Below are 6,955 nucleotides of genomic sequence, written 5' to 3' on the forward strand. Positions count from 1 at the left end.
TGATAAAGCCATCACCTAACTTGACTTAAACTGTTGTGCCCATATGCTGTACCTGCATTTCACTGCATCACAACCAGGCAGATCTCTAATTAGAGGTCTTACTGTTATTAAAAAAACCCAAACCAGTTTAAAACAATTCTTGCACGGAAGAAGAAATGATGAGGGGTTTCATATTTATTCATTCTTTCTGTCTGTTCTTTGTAGCAGTCAGTGTGGCTAAAGCTGCAGTGAGGGCATTCCAAGATCCTTTCCTAGCCTAGGCCTGCCACAGCTGTGAACAGCCCTATTTAGCTCAGGTGTGAGGAATTCTCCTAGACCTGTTCCTTAATTTTGCCAGACTGGAGATACTCATTTGGCATACTCATACCTCTTTAACCCCATGAACCTGCATGATGATTTCCCTTTTGCAGTGAAATAGGTAACATTTTCACAGAGGTGAGAATTTTAGATTTTTTTATGGTACTACATATTTTAATAGGAAATATCATAATGAAAAAATTCTACCCAGATGACTTAATATTAATAAGCTGGCCTTATCACACATCTCTCTTTAATTTAAATTGAGTAGATATACTTTAATGCATGGTACAGGTACCATAAAATGAATATTATTTTTCATTTAATTTTATTGGATTCATTCCTATGCAAACCATCAGGTTGACAATGCAAACATGCATGCTAAAGGAGACATGTCTCCCCATGTGGACTACATACCACTTAGATGGTGAACAAACATGCATCCTGCATGCAAATACAAATGTTGAAAACTATTGGTTCCTCGGATGCTACACGATCCTTACTAATTTCTACTGAATATTTCATCTCTCTCCCTCTCCTTAACAGGAAATTCGAGAGCAAAATTTATCTGACACTTTTCTTGTCACCTATAGAAAAGTGGCTGGGTTGTTACAGGGTCAGCCTTGTGTGTTCTAAAATCACAGGTTCTCAGAACCAGCATACTTAGGTCATTGCTTTTCCCTTGGCACTAAAAGCCATCCCCATTCATGCACCACAGCAGAAAACACACAGAGCTACAGCTCAGAAAGAGCTGTGCTTTGCACTGAGACTTTTATCATATATATCATCTGCCATATGGCCTCATTAGTAATCAGATGGTGATCACTTCTCATTTGATGTAAGCATTAAATTTCATTGATCCTATATTTGTTCTAAGGAAAAATGCAAAAGCTCACAGAACTTGAATATTTTTCCAGGACCACAAAGTCATCTCCTGTTCTGTTTGGAAGAGGTAAATATGAGCTAACTCTGGCTAGTTATGGAGCAAGATTGTTTTCACATTTGGATTTACCTAATCTTGTCTCCATGCACCTTAAGAGCATGTGCCAAACAAGGTGATATGCTCTGCAAGGTATGTGCCTGCAGAGCAGTCACTGTTTTCCTGCTATGTGTATCCTTCAATACCTTTAAACCACTTTGATAGAAAATAGATGCAGCCAAAGAACACGACATTTCCTGCCCTCAAGCAAGGATAAGACAATGTAAGTCATCTGCAGGTTTGCTTGCAATGTGCTATTTCTGGTTTTCATATAGTATGTTGTTTAAAGCAAATATTGTAAATTCAATTGATTTTTGATGTTAGCATTAAATCAAATATTGTAACTTTATGCAATTTTTGAAGACAGTATTTATGCAAATAAATATGCAAAGAGGCCAGGTCTTTTATCCCCAGGCAAGTTAGCAAGGTAGCCCTTAAAGGCTGAAAGTCCTCACATCACTGCCAATCAGGACTTTTTTTTCCCCTCTATCAAAGTGTATTTAACATTCCTAGCCCTGCACAGAAGGGTAAAAATAAGGTCATAGCTGTGGAAAAATCTGTTGATGATAACTGATAATATGAAAATGAAGCAGTCAAGCAGGCTGTGGATAGCACAGGCCAGGTCTACTTACACAAAAGCAAAGTTAGAAATGCAGTGATAGAAACATGAAAATTCTGGAACACAAATGAAACAGAAGGCACCAGTTGTGGTCAGATTAATCCTTTAATACTGCTGTTATTTCCTTGTTGCCATGTGGGACAGGTGATGGCTGGAGTGTCCTGTTATCCCAAATACAGGGGGAGTAATGCCAACAAACATGACAGAGGAAGGGCTGACCTACACCCTGGAGTGTGGACAGCAAACAAAAACTCTTCAACTTGAGAATTTTCCAAGTTTACAGTTTTTTGACACAAGTGATAGCAGAAGTATTAACTACCTCTTGCAAAATTTGAACTTGAGTGTCACAGTGGTTTCTGCACAACTTTGCAAGTTTCTGGGATGGTTGGGGTATCACTAGTCTTATCTATGTGATCCAACAGTGAAGCTGTCTGCTTTATTACTGCATTTTTACCATATATTTAGTGAGATTATTCATCTTCTAACTAGTTTGAGTTTTCATATTATATCTGTAAAGGAAATTTTCACCTGAAATTTATCTTAAAAGTTTGATGTTAGATTTCAGTGGACAGTTGTATGGACAAAACACACAGGTCTGTGTATTATGTGCAAAAAAATTTGGAGAAATGTACAGGTTGGATTTGAATCATATGAGGTAAAGCAAGTGCTAACTTTTAAATACTCCTGAAGTTCTGTGAAAATTAAATTTTAAGCCCCACTCTATTGCCTCCAAGCTGAGTTTGTTGAACTGAATGTTTTCCCAGTAAGGAAAAAACAACAGCCCAAAGAAAAAAGCAAGGGTGGTCTGTATTTTACCCTGACTCCACTGATTGCTTCACATATTCCTATAATAAGCTGGAGGATTTGATGACAGGAGCAGTACTTTGTGGAGCAAGCATCAAACTGAACCAACAGGGACTGGGAAATAACTCTGGAACTACTTAAACTAAAATTGCCACCAAGGTTTCTGTCACAAAGCTTCATCCATGGTCTCACATAATTTCACACTACTTCTGTATTTGGGTAACTGCTTTATGGGACACTTTTATCACATCTTCCAAGGAAAAAAAATGAAAATTTCAAGCAATTTCAAATAATCAAAAGTTTTAAAAATAAGTTTGTGTTAGGGGAAGAAGGATGGGCTTTGTTATACAAATTTCAAAATGCTTGTCCTTGCTCGCTATTTTTTCCTAAACCTGGTGAACAGAGAAGTACAACTGCCACTGAATCAGGGTTCACACCTGAAATGAAAGCAGCAAACACTCAAGATTCACTCTGTCCCCTGGGTCTTTGCAAGCTTTAACCATCTACTGTAGATGCACACTCAGATTGGAAAGGAGACACAGGCACTTTGGACTTGACAGTTATTTTATGAGAATGGGATAATTACATTGACAGAAAGGAGAAAATGAGCCCTGCACAAATTAACAATCAAAATTAAATGCACATGTAATTAAATACAAATAAGGGAACAGCCCAGTTTTAAAGGTTGTTTATGAAACCACATCAGAGTTTGTGTAAAGGGCCAGAATTTACTGCTTTTGCCAATTGCTGGTTATTAACTCTCAGTGTAGCTAAAGCTGCATTACAAATTTAAAGTGAAGTGAATGCATCTGCTTGTACCTCACACAGCAAAATACACTGACATGCACTTCTGTTGGTTAGAGTTCCTGCAGGGTTCTAGAGCCTGCAGAGCTGTAGTATTTCACTAACTGTACTTGTTGTAGGTTAAACCTAGGTGAAGAACATCTGCTCCTGCTGCAGTCACTCAAATGGCACTCAGCTGTGTCTCCAGGTAGAACCCATTGTTGTAACTACAGCACCTAACTGAAATCAACCTCTCATCAATAACATGAATCCTTTATTTCCACCACTAAAAAGAAAAGAACATCCTCCTTCTTTAAATTACTCTTTAAACAGAAAATGCATCTGAAAACCAGTTTTTGGTCACAGAAACTTGAACTACTTTTGAACTACTTTTTCCAAATTTGCCCACACTTACAGCATAGGAGTAATTTGTCCGATACTGCAAAGTGACATCCTGAAAAATCTGCCAGAAGTTCCAAGTTTTTAGATTACTTTTCCAGTTATTTAATTTTGAAACACTAAAAAAGTCACTATTCACTTTTGAAATCTATCATCAGTCTGTACTTTCCTGCCAGGAGAGAGTAGGCACAAGGTATCATGACACCATCACAGCCATTGCCTGTTCTCCCACAATGCCATGACCACAACAGGAGAAAGAGGGGATTTATGCATTCTCAGTGTCTTGCCCAGGTTTAAAAGCTTATGGATTGATTCAGTCTGAATCTGAGCAGACAAATGCCAGTAACTCAGGGGGAGACTGAAACTATTTTCCACATACAGTGAAAAAACAAAGGCCATGGAACAAAGCCCAACAGTCAGGTCTTTTGCCCCGGCACACAAGGTTTTCCTTAGTGTTTTACTAAATTGTTTGTTTGTTTGATTGATTTTTTTTTCCTAGGGGAACCTGCCTGGCTAGAACTGAAGGGGACTGAAGCAAGAGGTGGTCTGAACTTGGCAGCACAGCTCAATTAAGGTAAAGAAATGCATATGTGGGACACCAGGTTGACTCAGGAGGGTGGCTTGTTTTCTTTTGAAATTGTTATCTTACATTTATCCAGTTGTTTTCAAGGTTAAGTTTTAAATCTCTTTTAGTTAAAACAAAAGGGTGAAGTGTTGGGGTTCCTCCCCCCTCCATGGGGTCCTGGAAGAGGAGCCCTGGGCTGGAGGCACGGGTTTTCCCCGCTCCCTGGCCACTCTTGTTGCCCATTGGTTATTTTGTGTTCCCCTGGGCGGAGAGGACTCTGGTGGTCCCGTGATTGCTACAGCTCTTCAGCAGTCGCCGGCCATGCAGCTGGAAAATAAAGATCTCTGAAAACATCTGCCAAGGATCGGCCCATATTTCTTTTCCACAGGTCCCACTGTCTTATACATGTTGCAAGAATCCCCACTGCAACACGCAGAGAAGTCCATTTGCCTGGCAAAGCTGCAGTGGGAACAATTAATTGCTCAGAGCAATTACAGTTTCAGGGATTGGCTCTACAAATTCAGTGCTCTGTCTGCTTTATACTTACCTTTGAACACTGCTAACATGTGACAGAAAATAATTCTCCATGTATTAAATGCAGACTGATGTTTTCCTTTGTGTCCACTGCATGTTCTGCTTCCAAAGGAAGGGAAATGCATTATAAAATTGTCTTCATTATGCTTCCCTGCAAAGTGCCAGCTTCCTGCAAATTATGCATGTATTTGTATTTTTCATTTGGAAACTGAGGTTTGGAATGAATGGACATATCTGAGGTGAGGCAGTAAGCCGGTGTTACAAACAAGAGTGTTTGAGATCACTTAAAAAAATCACTGGCAAGCATATGACCAAAAGTCAGATTTGTCCCTTCTAAGAGACTTTAAAATCTCTTCCCCTTTATTCTGCACAGCAGTGTTACCATAACAGATGACAGTCACAGAGAGGACAAGGACACAGCATACCTGGGTTATTGTGTGCTTGGTTAAAAATTGTAACTCAATGCAGTTCCCTAGCCTGCAATCAAAGGTACTGGTGGAAACACCATCATCCCTCTTTGCCCCACACTCCATACCCTGTCCATGTGATTATATCTTACAGCTTGTAATTATCTCCTTGCTGCAGCCCCCAAGGAAACAATAAGCCCCCCTTACCCTTCTGCAGAAAGGAGTTAACACACATTCCCACTGAACAGACCTATTAAAGCTCAATTGTGATGGCTCTTGAAAGAATTACAACAGCAGAATTTGATTACAAAAACATGTGCATATATATTTTTATCCTCATATACAGAATTTTAGACTCAGCAGGAGCTGTCTTCTCTTTAATTTTCTGCATCTGTCCTTATTTAGGTAGAAAACACTCTCAGAATGAACCAAAATCTTAAGAGCCCTGATCATTCTGCAGTTTATTCTGATTAGTGCTGGTAAACAGAGGCAACCTGCACCTGCCATGGTATAAAAGGTGAGCTTTAAAAGAAATGTAATTCTTAATTCAGCATGTATCACATAGTAGTTATAAGGTAAACCCAAAACAGCTATATGGAATAGGTAACCCCTGTTAGGACATTACTCACATGTTGATGATGCACATTTAGAAAGAGGCTTTCCAGTGCTGAGTTGATGATAGAAATGTAAATGCATTTCCCATTTTCTATGGCATGTAGTTTGTGACTTTAATTGTTACCCTGCTGTTTGTAACACTTTTGTAACAGATCATCATGCAAGTACTAACAAGTGATGACACTATAAATACAAATAAAATAACCTTTTATGCCACTTCAGACATAGACAGCACATGAAACCTAAGAATCCAAGCATAAAACGATAGGATCATTCATATTAATGGTCTTAGAATGTTGAAAATTACAGTGAAGCATGCAGAACTACACAGTCTGCATTACATTCATTTTGAAAACCTCTTTCTAAATCTGTAAAGTTGTGTTCTGAAGTAGTTCATGTCTGTTTAGATTATTTTCATCAGTTTAATATTGACTGAACCACCGAAAACCATTGTTGTGTTCAGTTTTACTTTGTTTCCTTTCTCAATCAGAAGGCATATTTGAATTGAAATTATTTTGGGGATTAAAACATCTGACCTACTCAGAGTAGTATGCAAAGAAGCACCTGATATCCCAATCCCATATGTCCTGGTAATGCAAAGGGAACATGTATGAAAAGGGGTTTCCTGGTGTCCAAAGACACAAACAGAAGAGCAAACTCCTACACACCTATCACATATTTTAGATATTCTGTCTCAAGTGTGATGTGACAGTACTGAAATTACCTCATAAAATCCTGAGCAGTTTGAGATGATGGGGAGAAGAAATAGTAGAATGCAGCAGTAGCTGTTCTCTGAGGTGGTAAATTCTGACTCTAGAAGGAAAAACAATGGGAAGAAATATGTGTTAATAGTAGTTCAGATAGATTTTCTGGAAAAAGACATAATCCAGTAATGTACAGAATAGAGAAAAACAGAAATAATTGTTTTCATAAAACCATCAGAAAAATGTCAT

At 38.5% G+C, this 6,955-nt stretch overlaps 1 long non-coding RNA gene across 2 annotated transcripts; it reads left to right on the forward strand.

Moving 5' to 3' along the window:
- The first annotated feature begins 369 nt into the window (after positions 1 to 369).
- LOC138118020 (uncharacterized) lies at positions 370 to 6,301 on the forward strand. Of its 2 annotated transcripts, none has more exons than XR_011154968.1 (3): positions 370 to 435; positions 4,381 to 4,455; positions 5,793 to 6,301. It is a non-coding gene; the product is annotated as an uncharacterized lncRNA (long non-coding RNA). The 2 variants fall into 2 exon arrangements; XR_011154969.1 differs by lacking the exon at positions 5,793 to 6,301 and adding an exon at positions 4,835 to 4,964.
- The last annotated feature ends 654 nt before the right edge of the window (positions 6,302 to 6,955 follow it).

Source organism: Aphelocoma coerulescens, chromosome 13 (assembly GCF_041296385.1).
Source record: "Aphelocoma coerulescens isolate FSJ_1873_10779 chromosome 13, UR_Acoe_1.0, whole genome shotgun sequence".
In the NCBI taxonomy this organism is placed as follows: Eukaryota; Metazoa; Chordata; class Aves; order Passeriformes; family Corvidae; genus Aphelocoma; species Aphelocoma coerulescens.